The following is a 19,724-nucleotide window of genomic DNA, read 5'->3' as shown; positions in this document are numbered from 1 at the left end:
GACATTTTCGACAACTAAGGCAATCCCTCAGTCTTTTTCTATATTGACGTCTCCTTTAGGGAAGGCTTTATTGGTTCAAGTGGTGTTACCCCCTCCTTGTCCTGGCTTTGTTTTTGCAGGAGCTGAGCCAGGGTGATGGGCTCCCTGGCTCCCAGCCCTGCTCCTCGCTGTTTGCTGGGGACAAGGCTGGTGCAAGGGGCCAGGAGATGTCGAGAGCTCCTCTGTGCAAATCCCTGACTGCATCTCAATCAGCCCGGGTCTGCACACTGACACAGAGATTGCACAGTGCATCGTCTTCCTTGGGATTTTTTCAGCATCTGCTATGGTATGATTTATTCCTCTTTATGTGTCACCTACCTCCATAGGTAAGTAAGCCAGGACAGACAACTGCAGTCCTCTTTTCCTCCCCATCTTTTTTGGACAATTTGCACCCCAAAGGCTGTGGAGAAGCTCTGGATGTTGCTTTAGGGTGAGATTTTTATTGTCTGTGGCAATACCAGAGATAGTGAGGGTTAGTGGATTCCCTGGCATAGCTGGTGTGAATTAATTATAAGTGGTTGTAGGAAGAAGACGATTGCTCTCAGTAGAGGAAAAAAAAAACCCAACAGATATTTTCAGACACAAAACTTTTACCAGGGGCACAGAGTTGTTGTTTTTCCAGCTATGATATCAGCTGGTTTAATAAAAGGTATTGCCTCTCCCCCTGAAAACCTTGTTTCCTTTTTTCTCTTATATTGTAAGACCATCACAGCTATTACAATGCTACTATCATAATATTAGCAGGAGAATGTTAGCAGTATCTATTCAGCTGCAAGTCATTCCCTGATACCATCAGGGAATATGAATTTTTTACTTCGATATATAAAAGCAAGATGCTCAAGTTATCAATACAGTTTTTGTAGGAGAAGATATTTCCCCACAACTCTGTACTGAAGGTTTGTATCATAGTTTTATGTTTGGGTTTGGCTGCATTGTTTCACTGTGGTGTCTGCTGGAATTTTTCAGTAGCAAAATGGGAAGAATTCAGTGAACACGTGGGAGAAAAAGTCTGTCTAGACTTGTCAAGATTGTCACTTAGGAAAAAACCTATGAGAAATACAGGTTGCATTTAGCACTACGCTAGCAGTGACTTGGAACTCTTTTTATTATTAAATTCATGGTGTTCACAGTGCTCAAAAGTGAGTGCAAAATGTGCCTGACTTCTCTAATGGGTTTTGGAATCAGAAAAACATGTAAATGCCTGAAGATCTTTCCAGTGATGTTGTCATCATCCATCTGCATTACTTTTTTGCCTTAAACTAGAAGATTCCTTCACGGTGAATAAGATGCTTAAAGGGGAGGCTTCTATTGCCTCTTTTATTGATTATTAATGAAATCACAGTGCTCTCAGTCTGTTAAAACTGCAGCCCTAAAATAAGGCTTGGCAGTGATAATTAATTCTCTTAAATCATAAGTACATTAAGAAAGGGAGATTTTCTGGAATATTTTATGTTTTGTGAAAATTGTGTAATAATCATTGCCTGATTTGCTGGGAATTTGGAGAAGTGCTTGAAGCTTCTTAGGAGAATCAAGCATATTCCATGTTTCTTGAATTTCCACTCATGGGGTCAGGAGGAATAGCTGAAAAACCCAACAGATAATGATGAAAAGTGTGACTACCCTGAAGACTCTTTAATAAAAGAACACTATAGAAAGCTATTGCCTGGCTTAGTAGCTAAGAAAGCAGAGAGCAAGTGATTATAAAGAAATCATACACGTGTTTTTACCGTTCGTCAAAGAGCAGTGATGTGCCAAATAGCAAATAAATTTGCCACGTGAAACTTGAAGGCACCCTGACAGAAGAAATACATGCCTAGGCTGTGAAAGCAGAGGGGGGGACAGCCCCCACAGCTGTCCTCTCACGTGTCCTCCGAGCTGAAGAACCCCCCCTGCAGAGCTGCGCCAAAGCATGTTGTGTGCAATGGGTGCCTCGATCTCTGCACATTTTAGTAATAAATGTTCACATGCAGATCGCCTGCATTGCGTTTCTCTGCCGTCACACCCCAGGCAACATTTTTATCCTGGACTGGGAGAAGCCCCTGGCGTGCACTGGGCCCAGCATGCAGCCGTGTCTGTGGGCTCATCCCACAGACGTGGAAGGCAGATGTGCTCCGTACAGCCTCTCCTGTGGCTGCAGGGCATGTTCCCAGCTAAGCCAAATCCCCCTGTGTGGGCCAACTGCAAAGCCTGAGATGTTTACGGTGGTTTCCGTATGAATTATGAAACGATACCGGCGGCCTTTTCATTGCTTTGGTCAACTCAGGAGAGTGGTCACGCCACTGCACTGGAGCAATGTACAAGTAGTGTGGTAGATCTCATCCTAATGCTCACTTCATCATCAGTTCAGGAACGTGCCTTAGTCACATGCATCTCTTTGTCTTAGCATAAGCCATCTCTTCACTTCAGTATTTTCTTTCAGTAGGAAAGAAAAAAGAAACAGAGTGGACATTACATCGGTTACCACCTCTTTTGTAAGAATCTTATTGCAGAGCTTTTGACAAAGATTGCAAATTTCCTAGTGGATCTGTGCTTAACCAGGCATGTATCCTTAGAGAGACAAGGCTAAGATGTCTTATGCCCCAGAGTGTCTTGTCCTGATGTTGCAGAGAAAACTGAAGTTGGTTGAAATGGGATAGAATAATTTCCTGTAAAGATACAGGACCTATGCTTGATATAGTAAACTATTTTAAGTAAACAATTTTAGAATTGGTCAAAGCTGATTTTTCAACTAAGTCCTGTGGGATCAAAGAGAATAATGAAAACAATTATTCAAGAGTTATTGGAGGAAGTGTTTTGGAACAGCCAAATAGGTTAAAATTTAAAAATTTAAATTGCAAATGGAATGGCATTGTTTCTTAACATTTATCAAGATTAACTGTCACCTCCTTTCTGGTTGCACAATCCCACCTCAAGTGGACAGAAGTGTATGGTAGAGCAGCTGATGGAATTTTGTCTTACATCATCTTCTGATTATTCCATAAAAGCATTACAAGACACATTTGAAAGTAACTCTTTGGCAGAGCTTTGGTACACTCGACCTCTTCCAAACCAGTGAAAAAAAGCAGCTAATAAAGCAGGGTGGTTTGGGCGAGGCTGCGTCCCAGCATCTCTGCTGCTGCGGAGCCGGGGCTGGGAGGGGACCGACCGCCCTCTCGCCTTATCTGCAGGGGCTTGCACAGCATGGGACGGCACCTCTGCCAGGCACTGGCTGATAGAAATCCTCATTCCCTTCCTTTTTGTCATTTCCCCAGTGTTTCCGTGGAATTGCCGTGCCAGCAGGATCAGGTCATGGCTAGTTAATGTGCTGCAACACGTGCAGTTGGGTTCTAATTTTTACTGAGCTTGATGGCTGCGTGTCCTTTGTCTGGGCAGAAATTACTGCATATTGTAAAAGTTTCCATTTTATTTTTTGCGTTTCTTGTGCTACATCTTTAAGTTTTTGAGGGTTTGAAAAGGAGCCGAAATGCTGTTTCAGGTCAGTTCATTCTTATTTGAACAAAGAAAGACTTCCAGCTTTAAGCATGTCTTCTTAAATTCAGTTCTCACAAAGGCTTTGCATGGAGTGATCACCAAAGCAGGTATTGTCTCTTTTTAAGTATCTTTGTAGGGATATTTCTTTCTAGTTTTGGCAAGGAAATTGCTTAAGAATTGCCAGATAATGACTGCCTGAAGAATATTAATGTTTTTTAGCTTTTTGACTCTGTAGTCAATTGAAGGACGATCAAAACGACACAAAAATATAATTTTCAGAGGTATCATTTTAAAAAGTTTTGTAATTTTGATTGCAGCAAAACACAAAACATCTGAAAATAGACACATCAGAAGAACGTATCATTTGGGGGCTGTTAAGAAATGTATGTAAGTTTTCACCTTTAAGCAGGCAGATGGATTTAGCAGTAAGAAACTTTTTCTACAAAACATTTCTCAGCGGTAAATGTTCTTAACATGTGAGGAATTAAGAGTTTAGAACGCTTATAGAAAGGATTAATTTTGCTAAGAACTTTTGAAGCCCACACAAAGGCTTCTAGAAATGAGATCTTTTCCTGCAAATGGGGATGAGGAAAGAGCCGTGGATGTGCCGGTTTGGGGGTTTGCTGTTCCCGTGCTGTTGGAGCAGGAAGGGCAGCTCGAGCTCCCTGCCACAGGCTGCTGGTGGCCATGCCGTGGCAGGTTAGAAGACACTGAGATAAGACCAGGGTACCTGAGGAGCTGCAAAAGGCCATCTGCTTTGTACAGCATAGTTGAGACTCCCAGAGTCTGATTTTTCATGATGCACAGTGGAAGAATAAAGTATGTGAATCAGAGACTCACCTCACTGTGCAACTTCAGCTTTACATCTGCTCTTCTCTGAGATAGCAACCTCATCATTAGCCTACTCGGCCAGGGGTGGAAGCTCAGCATATCTCACACAGTGCTATTTAGATTTTACACTTAAGAAGAGCTTAAGCAGGTTTTGTCTGTGATTTTTTTTGTTTCTTTTTTTTTTGGTGGGTTTTTTTTTCCAACCATCTCTCTCAAGGCTTTCACCATTCCCACCCAGGAGACCAAGGCTGTCAAATGAAGAATGATTTTACAGATCCGTTTTACACCTAAACCCAATGGAAAGACCACGTGCCCTCCTCACCTAGGGGGTTCTACCCATAAAAGCCAAACAAAACCAGTCCCCAAAGCCATACCTAGTTCTTTCTCTCTTTGACTTTCAGATGAAGAGCTCCACCTGTGTGTCTCCTGCCAGCTCTCACAGACGTCATCTTCATCTTCTCCCACCTCCTCTCCCTCAAAACCACCTTCCAGGATTTCTGACTATGCCCACACCATATTAGAAGTCCCAGACTGATGGCGGGTAACTGCCCAGGCCAGGCTCTGGTCTTTTCCCACCTTTTCTCTCCTCTCCTTTCCCTCTTCTCATCACTAGCGCTGGATGGGTCTAATCACCCCCTGATCTCTTCCCATCTCTTTCTGTCCCAGGCCAAGGCACTTCTGGGGGCCCTCCAGGGTAAAGAGGAGAGAAAGCAGAAGGAAATGGAGGTGCTTAAAGCCCATCTCACACTACAAGGACACAGGTAAAGAGCCTATCCCCTCTCTTTATTTTTACAGTTCTCATCTTTAAAGGTCACCTTGAGCTTTGTCTGGATAATTGTGAGCCTTTCCAGAAAGCGGGGTAGAATTTTGCATATCAACTGTCAAAGATTTATGGCTTTGCTGTGTTTGCACAGTCTTTTATAACTTGGAGTTTATTAAGTTACTATCAAATGCAGTATTCCAAGAGTATCACGTTGCAGTAATTGTTTTGCATATGTAATGCATATAATGCTTTTCTTAATGGAATTTTTACAAAGATATGTAGAGTTAAATATGCTTGTAGATAATCACAATCTCCTTGTGTTTTTGTTAAAGATAGTTATCATTTAATTTAAGTACATAGGGTTCTTTTTCTGAAACAAAACAAGATTTTCTAATTGATAAAAGGGATATATACATCTGCGCATTCCCTACATTTTACAACATCTTTCAGCAATAGTCTTCAAACTCAAGTAGTTATTATATTCAAATATAAAAAAAAAGTACTATAGATGTTGTCCGAGTCATGCAGACTGCGATTTAATAAGTACTAAGTTATTCAGGTTTCCAACCCTACTAAACTATAGTTCTCTGAGAACCAAATCCTTCAGGTTCCCTTTAAAATTTCTGGCCTTAAAACTTAGAATGACTTTTTGTCAGAGCAAAGTTAATGTTTCATCTTTTCTAGGTTATTAAGTTTTAGTCTTACACTACCAGTAAGAACAGTGATAGGTACATAGAGAGGGCAATTGACTGTCTCAAAAGGTTAACCGTCTTCTGGCTGAAAATGAGTACGATTACTCACCAAAAAGCAAATTACTAAAACCCTCATCTGAGGAGTTTTCAAATGCAACAGGAACGGACACTTCAGCCGAGGAAGGATGGAATTTATAGAAAGAAATAAAAAAAATCTCAAGAAAGGAAAGATTAAAATGATTCATGGTAGTGTTCCAAAACAAATGTAGATTATTTTGGCTTTGGGAAGAGAATACACTATTTACTGTCCTTTCTGAACTTGGCTGCCCTGAAGTTGTATTAATTTGTTTAGCTGCATGGCAGAAGTTTGGGGAATGAGAGAAGGATGCAGGTCACTGTATGGATCAGTTCATCCCTGTTTGCAGTATCACGAGAAAAGATTATTTACCAAATTGAACAGAGCATTAGATATTGTTCTTTTCGGGCCAAACCTGGCTCTGTTAAAACCATTGAAAGGCTTGCTATGTAATTCCATGAAAACAGTATCAGGACATAACTACATGGGACTGCGTGGGAGTAAGAGATGCAGAAACTGCCAACTAACTCCGGTGAGATGCGAGCGTCGGTGCACGGGAACTAGCACTGCAGAGAGCTGCAGCCATGCTCCTGCATTGCCAGAAATGCTGGAGCACTGACTGGTTTTAAACCAGTGCAAAAAATATACATATTAAGTAGAAAAATTAGTACAGAGTTTGATTTTTTTTTCTTTTTTCTCTCTTTCATTTCTTTCTTCCTGTTAAAGAGGAGTTCAGCATTTCATTCTGCTCTAACAGGGCAGCCCAACCCCCCCTGAACACAAGTGATGATAATTTCAGAAGCGGATGAGTTTTCCAGCTTTCTGGGATGAACCAGCAATGGGGAGATGAGAAGGAAACTCTGAATAGCATAAAATACTAACAAGATGGAAACACAACATAATTTGGACAATCAAGAGTGTTTAAATCAACCTAATTTGGTAAGTCTTGTAGCATTTTCAAGTTATGTTTTTTTACCCCTTGGTCATTTTTTGATTGGAAAGAAAAATGGGGTCTTGTCCAAAACAAGATTTTCTTTCTAAAGTATTGAAATGAAATATTTTCAAAATATTCTATTATTAGATTAAAAAAAAAAAAGCCAAAATCCAGCTAATTAAATTTGAGTAAAAATTAGAGGACTTTCCTGCCCCAACCTCTGTGACTCTGTGCCCCAAAATTTCCCATACCCCATGTACATACAAAAGCCTACTTTTCTTCCCTTTCTTTTCATTACACCCATCTTTTCTTTAGAGACATCTCATGTTTGTAATTGTGGGGACATTGCATAACACTGGTGCCTGTCCTACAGCATTTGATTTTTATTGCTTAAAAGCAAAGAAACTGGAGAAAATAATTCAGGTAGCTCTTCTGTCTTTTTGCCAGACAAAGGCAGAAGATGACCCCAAAATATTTGTAAGTCATGGTAGTTGCTGGCCCTACTCAGTAGTAACATTTTCTGGGTATGCCACTCAACACCCTCATGTGTAGAAATGCCAAGCACTTGCAGATGCAGCAGGAGGGGTGCACTGCTCGTACCTAATGTCACTTAATGCTGAGCACTCTAAAAAATTCAGATCCCAGAGGTCCCAGTCTGGACATCCAAAATTAGCAAACTGTTTTGACCTTCATCTGTTTGTACTTCAGTTTCCTACAATAAAATTAGCAGGTTACCATCCTGTCATTGTGGTGTCAATGTGAAGATCAAATGGTCACTCCACACAACACGGGGGAAATAAAGAATGTGGTTTGAAAGTCAGCGAGGAGTTTAGCAGGTCTGTCCTCAGCACAATGTTTAAACAGTGCCGGTAAATGTGATACAACCACATAATTAACAGTGCAGCTGAAATAAAATATTGACTAGCTGTACTCATTAAAGGAGCCCTGGTTGATCCATGCACCAAACAAGTCAAGGGTCCTCCGGAAATAATAGCATGTCATGGTGTAATTACAGGTCGCATCAATATAGCGCACAAGAGAGCAAAAAAGAAGGTTGCCTGGACAACCCGGCTTATGAATGCTTGACTTTGCAATATTAATGACAAATGTTAATAAATTATTAACATTTATATTTTGTGTGTGGTGGGTATGAAATGTAACAGAAAGCTTATCTAACCTTTCTGTCAGGTGCGGTTTGGCAAGATGCAGAGCTGGTTCAATAGCTAAGACACATGCAAGTAGCATTCTCCCAGGCTTTCCTGGGACCCTGAACTACCTCACCTGAGCTTCTACTAGGAACAGTTTTTCTCCAACCATAGAAAACAAGCTGAGGGTTTTAAATGAAAGGAAACTTTGCTAGGGGGCAGAGGAAATCCAGAGAAATAGTAAGGCTGGAAAAAAACCCTGAATAATAAGTTGAATACAGATAAACCTACCCTGCCCTCAGGGATTTGGGTACCAATCCTGAATGCTGCGTTCCTCTTCATCAGGGGCTGTGAAAGCAGCCCCTTATAAGTTACTGCCCCTGGTTCCCTCAGTCTTGTAGTTCATAAAATTACCAGTAATGGCTTATAGAGAGTCAAGACAATTAAATGCTAATATCATTAAAAAATAGAAGATTATGTCAGGATATTGAAGGACAGTACGATATGTGGCTTCATCTCATAAAAGTGTGCTACCGCTCTGTGGGTTGTTGTCCAGAAATGCATTTTGCAGGGCTAGACCATTTCCTCAGCCTGAAAACTAAGGAGAGAAGTTTTCTTCAAATTCCCCATAAATGCAAGTGCAACAGACAACCATGAGTTTTGTAGTGACCCAGATCTCATGATCTGGAGGCCAGATAACTGCATTGCTTGCAAAGCTCCATGCCCTGTCAGAGAGGATACGTCATGACAACAGTGGGTAAAACATCAGCAATTTGGACAAGCCGCTGTGTAGCAAGCTACTGTGCTCCAAGAGGTAGGGAATTGCTCATCCAGCTGGCTAGCATGAAATTAAAAGGGTCTGTCGTGGTTTAACCCCAGCCAGCAACTAAGCACCACGCAGCCGCTCACTCGCTCTCCCCCCACCAGTGGGATGGGGGAGGGAATCGGAAAAAAAAGGTAAAACTCGTGGGTTGAGATAAGAACAGTTTGATAGAACAGAAAAGAAGAAACTAATAATGATAATAGTAACGCTAATAAAATGACAATAGTAATAATAAAAGGATTGGAATATGCAAGTGATGCACAAAGCAATTGCTCACCACCTGCCTATCGACGCCCAGTTAGTCCCCAAGCGGTGATCCCCCCGCCCCCACTCCCCCCAGTTTATATACTGGGCATGACATCACATGGTATGGAATACCCCTTTGGCCAGTTTGGGTCAGCTGTCCTGGCTGTGTCCCCTCCCCACTTCTTGTGCCCCTCCAGCCTTCTTGCTGGCTGGGCGTGAGAAGCTGAAAAACCCTTGACTTAGTCTAAACACTGCTTAGAAACAACTGAAAACATCAGTGTGTTATCAACATTCTTCTTGTACTAAATCCAAGACATAACACTATACCAGCTGCTAGGAAGACAATTAACTCTATCCCAGCTGAAACCAGGACAGGGCCTAAGATCAGTTTTCATACTGAAAACTGTGTTTTCCAGTGAGCAGTAAATAACTGAAGTTAAACATATTCTAGTACTCCACTGGCAGCAGAGAAAGTTTGCTGGTTTTTCTCCATGGAAAATATGCTTCAAAGGTTGCACTGAGAAAAGGCCCAGGCTCTTAGTTTTCAAACAAAAGTTTAGGTTTTTGTGCTCTTTTCTTAAGCAACAATTGACTGCTGGTACAATATCCATGGATTTTTTGCTGAATTTAATTGATTTCACTTATTTAGGCATAAACCATGGCAGTTAGTTCTGGTGTAGGCCTGCCAGCTTCAGTTCCCTTCCTCTGACACATACACAACCTATTCTGTCCACCAGAGCCAGTGGGGGTATCATCTGGATGACCAAAAGTTGCAGCTGATCTGGAGCTATGCCTCTTTATCTTCTGGCTTTTAATAACAAAATAGTTATGACTTTTTCCTTTCTTTTTCCTTTCTATTTTTGATTGATCTTAACTGACCCACAGCATTTCATACGAATTGCAAGCTTTTTCCTAAAGCTCTTCTGAGCATATGTCGTGTTGTTTCCTAAACTCGTTAACAGCTCCATCTGTTTCACAATCTTCATTTTCAAACATCATAAGATATTCAGGAATAGTAAAAGGTCATTTAGGCCTTGCAGCTTTGTTCTCTCTATCTCTGAGAGTTTTGTACCCAGCCATTTTAGATTGTCTGGTCTCTAGGGCAATATATTTTAATAAGCCTCTAATGCAGAACTTAATTATCTGAATCTGAAAATCCAAGCTCCTAAGCATCCTTTTCCTCCTCTTCTTCAGAGAGCCTCAAAAATACAGGGAAGTATATAGTTTTCTTAATTACAGTTTGTTGTCTTTTGGCCATTAGCTGAACTTCAGTAATGTGTTTAGAAGCAAGTAATATAGTTTACGTGACCAATATTAATTATTGCTAGGTGGTTGCTGCCTGCTCAGCACCACACCCTGGGGTTTTTGCTGGTGGGATGTGACCGCCCTCTCCTGCTAGGGGCTCTGGAGCGACCAGGGTCGGAGCTACCTGCCGAGAGGCCTCTGTGTACAGGGACATCTCAGAATATAAAACATAAAACTGACTGTGCTGGACTAGGCTGTAAAGCCATCCAGTTCAGTATGTCATCTGTGGCAGTGGCTATTAGCAAATGCCGAAGGAATAAGGGTACACCTGCAGTTTGACACTTCTGCTCTCACCCTCGCAGCTTAGCGGGGTCTGAACCGAAGGCTGTATCTGCATCTTATGTTGATTAGCCCCAGAAGTGCATTTCTTTCCTGGATTAGTTTAATTGCTTTTGAACCCTTTTATGATTTTAGCATCCGTAACACCCTATAATAATCAGTTCCACAGGTTAATCATGAATGTGTGAAAAAAATGCTGCCCTTTGCCTGTTCTTAAATTACATAAATTAATTTAGTGCACTATCCCAAACTCTTCTGTGGTAAAAAATAGCAAATAATCGCTCCCTATTAACTTTTTCTATGTTGTTCATAACTTTGCACTGTGACATCCCACCTCAGCCACCTCTTTCCCAAACAGATTACATACCTGTCGTGGTTTAGCCCCAGCCGGCAACCAAGCCCCACGCAGCCCCTCGCTCACTCCCCCCACGGTGGGATGGGGAAGAAAATTGGAAGGGTAAAAGTGAGAAAACTCATGGGCTGAGATAAAGACAGTTTAATAGGTAAAGCAAAAGCCGTGCATGCAAGCAAAGCGAAACAAGGAATTCATTCAGCCCTTCCCATGGGCAGGCAGGTGTTCAGCCACCTCCAGGAAGCAGGGCTCCATCACGCCTAATGGGGGCTTGGGAAGACAAACGCCATCACTCCAAACGTCCCCCCTTCCTCCTTCTTCCCCCGGCTTTACGTGCTGAGCATGACGTCCTCTGGTCTGGGATATCCCTTGGGTCAGTCGGGGTCAGCTGTCCCGGCTGTGTCCCCTCCCAGGACACTTCTTGTGCCCCCCCAGCCTCCTCGCTGGTGGGGTGGGGTGAGAAGCAGAAAAGCCCTTGGCTCTGGGTAAGCGCTGCTCAGCGAAAACATCCCTGAATTACCAACACTGTTTCCAGCACAGATCCAAAACATAGCCCCATACTAGCTACTATGAAGAAAATTAACTCTATCCCAGCCAAAACCAGCACAATACCAACCTATTTAATCTCTCCCCACATGGAGGCTGCTCCCTGTATCTAACAGTCTTTACCTTTCTTCTATACGCCTTTCCTAGCACTACTATGTATCTCACATTAAATAACTACCTACTCGGTTTCTAGTCCGAGTCGTATCAGTTGAATTGTATAAAGTCAACTCTATGTAATACATGTAAGAAAAACTCTTCTAAAATCATGCTTTGATGTTACTTCAGATATAACTTTAGACTAGAGATCAAACTAAAGCACTAAACAGGGTCCCAGTGTGAATACATACATTTCCATGGAGCGGTACTTAGGTTTCTTTTACAGAAGACAGTTCCACAATTCCTGTTTCAAATAAATCTGAGACATGCAAGGTGCGAGCGAAATGAGAGCAGGACCCTTGAATTTTCTATTTGTTCCCTTTATATGAGAAAATATAGTCCTTTCCCTCATTCACTGCTCATTATTATGGGTTAAGCAACGGGCCTTGCTGTTGCAAGAGCAGGAAACCCCAGATCTGCACAACCAGGAGCAAGTTACAGGATTGCCCATGGAGCAGGAAGGGGGAGTGACTCCTAAATTGCTTTTACAAAAACTAATTTTTCAGGAAGGCTTCTGAGGATTTGTACTAATTATATTTGAAACATTTACTTATGCTTAATGATAGTTCAGAATCTGATCTTATAAACCAATCATCCCTTGGCACCCAGATTTTAATTTAAAGTGGGTTATACCTCTTATGCAGCCTACTGAGAAGATGCTCTCAGGCTGTTCCTCTGGTACATTGGTAGCTCGTGGAGCAACACCGCGAGGAATGCTGTTCACAGGCACAGGTGGTGTGCTTGCAGACCAAACTCAGAAAACTGGTGGCTTTTGTTAGGGTGTGTGGTTAAAAGCTCAGCCCCACACACACCTGAAGGGGCCCAGGGTACAACGGCACAAGCCGTACTGTGGGATGTTGAGGGATGGAACCGAAGGTGGGGAAAATCATAAGTCAGGGCTGGCTCTGGAGACCAGAACATCCGTGGGATGGCTGCTGAAGGGACAGGGATCCACACTGGCTGTGGGGAAGATCATAAGGTCTGGAGGTTGGCTGAGAGACCCGCTTGTGTGTGTGTGTGTGTGTGTGTGCGTGTGTGTGTGTCTGGGTGTGAGGCAGCATGAGATAGGACCATCTGGGGCTAGCTACTGGGTAGACGAGGTGCCCAAGTCCAGCTGGTGGAGAGTTCCACATCACATATGTGTATGTACTTCCCATGACCGGACCTTCACCCAGATCAGCCGGAGAGGGAGATGGGATGAGGCCGTTGGTACCATCTGTGTTAACATGAGTGTTACCATCTGTGTATATTATACTGTGTATAAACCTGTATATTTTTGTTGTTTGTGATGTGTCTGTTGGGAATACGTGCCCAGCCTCACTGCTGGTTGGATCTCAGCGTGTGGAGTTGCAACAGCCTCGCCCCCACTGGGCTACTGGATTGGGAAACTTGTAAGATTGTTAAAGGTGAATTAGGAAAAATAGCTTGTAAACAGAAAACTGCTAATTGGCCCAATGAGTATTCCTTTCTTCTGTGTGTGTATTCTGCTTTTAGCTGTTGGAATTTGCCTGGTTAAATCAAAGCATCTAGCTAATGCAGGTTCTTCAAGAGAGTGCTGATGGCTCAGGCTTCAGGATTCTGGTACATTTATTCAAGATTAAAGGAAATTCAGTCATTTACTGAAGATGCATTAGAAGTTAGGTCAGGTCTACTGAATTCGTACAGCTTTGATGGAATTGTCTGTGATGTATCAGTTGGCCCAGATACCAAAAATATTTTTAAAATGCAAGCACTGAGTTTTTCTTTGGCTCTGTTTCTTATAATCTACAGCTGCACATCTAAATGTACAAACCAATATCTCCCCTAACCTCTCTCTGCATGTTCCCAGCTAACCTGCTTTAGGGGAACGATCAGGCTTGCTGTGATTATGTCAGATATTATAAGTAAATTACAGGCTGCATGTTACCTTTTATTTTTACCAAATAAGAACCTACAACCGAGTGGTAATTACCACGCTATCTCTAAATTTTTGCTGCCTTAAAGGTGGTTAAATAATACATTGTATTTTCTTGTGAATAATAATAACATACTATACAATATTGGTCCTTCACCTTAAGATCTGTCTCATGGGAATCACTAGCCAAAATCATACTTTATGGTGAAGGTCTGGCTGGGTGGGACACCAGCCACCGGTGCTGAGTTCTGTGCTGAGAAAATTACTCTGAAAATGTAAATGCGAAAGAAGATGCATTTCAGATAATCTTAGAAAATGAAGGAGGAATAAACAAGCCAGCTGGGACTCAGTGGCATTTTCTGATTTGTGTAGGTCCTGTTCCCCTCTTGTTACCAGCATGTGTGCAAACAGTGGCCATGCATTTTGTACTGATTAGCCTGACGGTTTGAAAGATTAGCTTGGTTTGACATGTAACAGTGAATGCAATTAGGAAAATAGGACCATATGTTATAAGGACCTTAGCTGGATAATGAGAATGGAGAGAGATGAAAAGTGTGTTCCAAAGTCTCAGTGAAGTGATACGTTTAGCAAACAGAGGCTGTCAAATCTCAACTGACTAGATGGAAGGGCTGTTGCATGTAGTTATTACTGCAGAGGATTTACGGAACATAATGAGTAAATGGCAGATAATTTCACAAAGCAAAGACAAATAAGTTAACAAAGACAAAGTCATCAAGAGTCTACTTGAACTGAAAACAACATTGTCACGGGCACTAATTCTCTTTAGCTACAACATCTAAAGTTACAAATAACACATTTAAAGACAGAGACAACCCGCAAGATGATGATAATTTATAAGTTGTTTTGAAAATGACGATCAAACTGATCTGAACTTTGCACACCAATTTTTCTGTGGTGGGTTAATTTTTTCTTATTCAAGATATGTGGTTCCTGCTTATCAGACACACTGAGAAGGCTTCTTCACTTTTCTTTTTCTTGACAACTCTTTTTGAAAAGTGCAAAAGCTGCAAAGAAACCCAGCAGCAACCTGGTCAGGTACGACTAGAAAAACTTATCCTTAGAATCAGTATGAACTCAAACATTTTTGCCCTTGTCTTTATCTATAAAATCAGTCTACTACCTTGTCATTTAGTACCATGCCTCCTTCCCCAAAATCAAGGACGGTAGCCGTATGTACGTGCCTATGTGAGTTGCACCTTTTGTAAACCTCTGGTCATACTTTCTGCTCTTCTCAGACACTGTTGGTTGAGCTCCACATCTTGTCTGTTTTACAGCACCCCTAATGAGGTGCCCATCACCATCCTGCATCTGTGCAGCCAGTTGGTTGTGTTTAAACTTGAAATTTGTTCCTATTAAATGGCACCTTCATTTTTCTTTCCTGATCAACTCCACAATTCATCGAGACCATTTTGATTTTTTTGTTTGTTTTTTTTTTTTTTTCATGTTCCAGTGTGCTTGCAGTTCCCTTCTGCTTCACATTAAGTGTAAATTTTATAAATCTGTGCTCTGACCTTCACCGGTCACTGATGAGACATGGATTTGCAGGAAGCTGAGGCTGCAGCAGCTCTCTCAGGAGCTGCTTGCCAGGTCCTCACCTTCTGACACGCCGGCCCCTCCTGCCTTCTTTCTCAGTAGGGGTTTGCTGACAGTTTTTCGCCGACCACCCTAGCAAGCTCATCTAAGCCGTGTTAGCATAAGAAAATTTCATGGAAGTAGCACAAGTCTCTTGTCTTGTGATAGAAAAAAATAGTTGACACAATTCTCAATGAAGAATCTTGTCACAATAGTGTCACAATTCTTGATGAACTTGTGTTGGCTGTTACCCATTTCCCTACTATCTTCTAGGTATTTGCAATTAGTCAATTTAACTATTTGTTCCAATATTTTTCTGGTAAGAGAGGTTAAATTGACTGGTTTGTAAATCTGTGGCTCTTCTTTTGTTGTTTGGTTGGGATTTTTTTGTTTGTTTGGTTGTTTTTTTCCCCAAGCATTTTGGGTTTTATATGTTTTAAAAATCTTTGACATTTTCCAGTCTTCCTTTTCCTCACCCATTTTCAATGCATTCTAGCTGACAGACTCAAAGTCAGACAGAGACGCCCATCATAAAAGATTATGTTGTAAAACATTGTCTAAAAGTGCACAATATATTTACAAATATTCCTCAAAATCTACATGCTTCATTTTTCAAAACATCAACAAAAAACCCTGTGGGAGCAGAGAAACTCAAACACTGACAGAACAGATGAAACCCACAGAAAATACTGGTGTGTTACAGTATTAACCTGGTGGTCTTACCAAAGGTTATCAAACATTTTAAGGAGACATTTTCCCTACTCTGAGTGATTGTACTTTTTCTCCTGTGATGCTCTCATTCCTCTTACACACAGAGAAGAAAGGATTTTTTCTAATCTTTGCCTAATTAAAAACAACAAAAAAATCTCTAATAAAATAATGACTACTACTTGGGGCCATCAGCGCTCCCAGCTAGTCATTAATCCCAAGGAAATGAGCCAGGCTTGATTGTTATTACTAAAATATATTGCTAATGTAATTTAGAGCTTCCTAGAAACAGATTTCTTGAATATATTCTAGTCCTCCTGGTCCGCCTAAGAAACTGTGCATGAATTTATCTATATACAAATTGAAATATGATTGCAATAAAGAAATTTAGGATGTTACTCAGAGAAGTAAGATAGTTCAGAATTTAAAAAAGCAATGGAAATGACAAAATTAATTTCAACATCTTTGTATCAAGTTTGAGTGCCTGTCTGGAAGACAGGTGTTCGGTACATATTACGGAAGGTCAGATACGTCGAACCAGAGTCCCTTCTGGTCTCAGAGAGAGAAAAAAAAAAGAAAGCAGTCGTTAGGGAGCAGTTGTGTGTGCAAAAAAGACTGCAACACAATCAGTGTGAAGGGTGCAATTGTTCTGGCAACATTTGGAAGGAGAAGAAGGAAAGCAGAGAAAACAAGCGTGAGGTGATTCGGAGATGACTAAGAGATGACTAACACGGAAATATTATCCCAAGGATTGAAAAGGCACTTTTTTATAAACGCCTGCATGTACGAGGCATTTTGCTTCATTTTGGGGGGACAAACCATGCAACCAGGTGCGATGTTATCCCAGGTGACAACCTGGCTGGGATGAGCACATCTCGGGGCGACAAGACCGCTCGCACCAGCACGGCACTGGGGTACGGTCCGTGCACAAACCTCCCCACAAAGCTGCTCGCTCCTGCTCGTTTGCTCTCGCAGGTTAATCAGCACCCCTGGCTCGGCTCGAAGGGCAGTTGGGGCCATAACAAAGGGGTCGTTCCAACCAAAACTCATCGCCAGAGGAGGGGGACAAGTCGTATTTGACCCCTGAAAGGACCACACTGAAGCCTTCTGTCTGTGTTACGCCCAGCTTCCAGCCAAGTTTTCTTCGTGTGTCTGAAAGTTTGTGAGCAGTTGCTCTCCTTTTTTCATCTTTTTTTTTTCATTATGTGGATCTTAATTGCTAAATCATGTTAATGTAGGTGGCTAAAAAAAAATCTAGTTATATAATGATATTGAGGATGGCTAATTACATAATTAATTTGAAATATTTATCCATTATTACTAAGAGATGCAGAAAGAAGTCCATCACAATCAATGAGACTTTTTATATGTGAATGGCTATTGAACTTGGAGAGTTTAGCCTAAGATTAAATAAGCAATAATTAAAAAATTCATATATGCGAACAAATTCAGAAACTGCCCCTTTGTAATAATGTGTACACAGATTCAACACTGAAGTATTTGAGACCTGCTAAGTTCTTTAGTTTGAAACTCTGTAAAGAGAAAGGCAGCCAACACCAGCTCCAGTCTCAGTTTAAATGAGTAAAAAATTCAATGGGTAACTGAGACTGTAATATGCTGTACAAATGGCAGAAAAGATACAGTAAACCATGATGTGGAAATGTTTTATTTCAGTCTTCTGAGTGATTAGAAGATGCCTCTGTCTTCTTAGAGCTTTATCTTGTCAAGCTGGAAATAGGTCTAAAGAGATCGGGATTTAACAGATGGGTTGTGAAATGGATAATGTAAGTACTGTACCTCTGGTGGACTCTTATGCCCCTTCTTTCATGATTGTCACCTCCTAAATGTGTGTGACAGCAGTAACCCTGAATTTGGCCTGTGTTTTACAGCTGGAAGTGCGGTGCTAAGAACAAGCTTCACAGCTTGGTAGAAACCCTGACCTCGCTGTCATCCATGGTTATGTGCTCAGTGATTTCACCAGCTCTCAGTCTTAGATTAAAAAAAAAAAAGAAAAAAAAAAGGCAAATGACTGAAAACCCCTCAAAACTCCTTTTGGTCTCTGGACAGTAATTTCCAATGCATGGTTTATGTACTCAAGATGTAGCTATAGTGCCCCAGTGTCTTTCTTGTACTGGCAGCCCGGTACTGGGGGGCTCTGCCCACCTCAGCGCCAACCCCCTGGGTACGATGCTGAGATTTCAGTGGGACCCCCAGGTGCCCACGCTGGGCCAGCAACACGGCACGACTGTCCCGCAGGGCTCCCCAGACCCCTATGCTGTCCAGGTTAACCAGGATAAAGGTATGTCCTCCCTCTGGTTAGCTTCTAAAGTTGCATTTTTATATCAGCAATATGTTTACACTGGCATAATTGCCTCCATAAACAACAGTGCTGTGTCGACAAGGTCCAAGGATTCCCACAAAAATTGGTTTTGCTGTATCCTTGATGCATTTCATATGCTGTAGTTCTTTTATTATTTTCCTTCTCTCTGAAATGATAGCTTTCGGGTTGTTATGATACATATTTGATGATGGTGGCTGATTAGTTTGAACTTCTGTCGCTGACGTTCCCATGGATGTGCAATGGAGCTGATGCCTCCCCTGCGCTCTCCCTCCGGCAAACAGCAGGGATATTTGACTACCAAGTCACCGAATGATGAATGTAAAGTGTCAGCCAGGAAAAGCTTAATATTACAACAGGAAGACTGTGAATATAAGATCACATCACAGTTACCTTAGGTTGAATGGAACAGGCTGACTGGTGATTAGCTGTCAGGAAATAAGGAAAATACCCGTTTCTGTGCTAAAACCCAACTGCCTCTGAGTCGTCGTCTATGAGCGATGCACAAATTATCCTTGCTATGCTGTCTTAAATCAGCATTTCTCGTATATTTTACAGAAGTAACTTTAAAAAGTGTTGCTGTAGCTGTGTTCTCAATGCCCACGTGCACACAGAGGAAGGCAGCTCACAGGGTGGAGAGCGGGATGAGTAACCATGCTGCCTTGGTGTGAACCCCCCTGCAGCAGGATTCCCACTTCGCTCCGGGTTTTTGTGAGCCTCACTGCAAACTTCTGACCCAAACCATGCTGAAATTAAAGGAAACTCTTCTATGGGCTTCACTTTGTCGCTGACCCTAGCAGAAAAATAGAAAAGTTTGCCATTAAGGAAGGATGTGTTTTAGTTGGTGCATTAAAGCGTGCTTCATTACATTTGGTTTATTTATTTTGTTGCTTTGAATATAAGGTTAGAAATGGGTAAGTCACATCATCTGCAGGGCCCTGATGAAAAGAAAACACCTTAGAGAAATTTTGATTTGATGGACAGCGTAATTGCTGGATGCTTCAGGCTACTGATGTACCCAGCACCTAGATCATATCCGAGATGGGGGATCTTTATACAGTGCGGTCCCATTTGTAATTAGTTAGTGACGGGGCATTGTTTTCTGCCTTTCTGGTATGTACAGAGTGATTTCTGCCTCGCTGATGACTGTAAACATTGTTCTAAGTACTATTTTATGATCCCTGTAGGAATAACAATGTAAACAGCGTAATTATGTTCACCTTTGAGGCATATCTAGAAACTTTGTTCTTCCAGAAGAGTGATAACAGAAATGAGTCCTACTGACAAGGTAAACAGAGAGACACCACAACCTGCTTGTTAGAGACAGCTAATGCTTGAGGGAACTACGCATTCAACACCATAAAAAATAGTGTTATATATTTATCTTGTGTACATGTTGAGGTTTATTCATAAATGTATTTCTACATGGGAAAAATATTAAAAGCAATACATTTTGAGATCTTTCTTCTTCTGAAGAAAGTATGAAGTCTTACTATTAGTAAACCATATTTCTGTAGATAGTTATTAGGGGTA

Source organism: Harpia harpyja, chromosome 7 (assembly GCF_026419915.1).
Source record: "Harpia harpyja isolate bHarHar1 chromosome 7, bHarHar1 primary haplotype, whole genome shotgun sequence".
Taxonomy (NCBI): Eukaryota; Metazoa; Chordata; class Aves; order Accipitriformes; family Accipitridae; genus Harpia; species Harpia harpyja.
Note: the sequence above shows the minus strand (reverse complement) of the source record.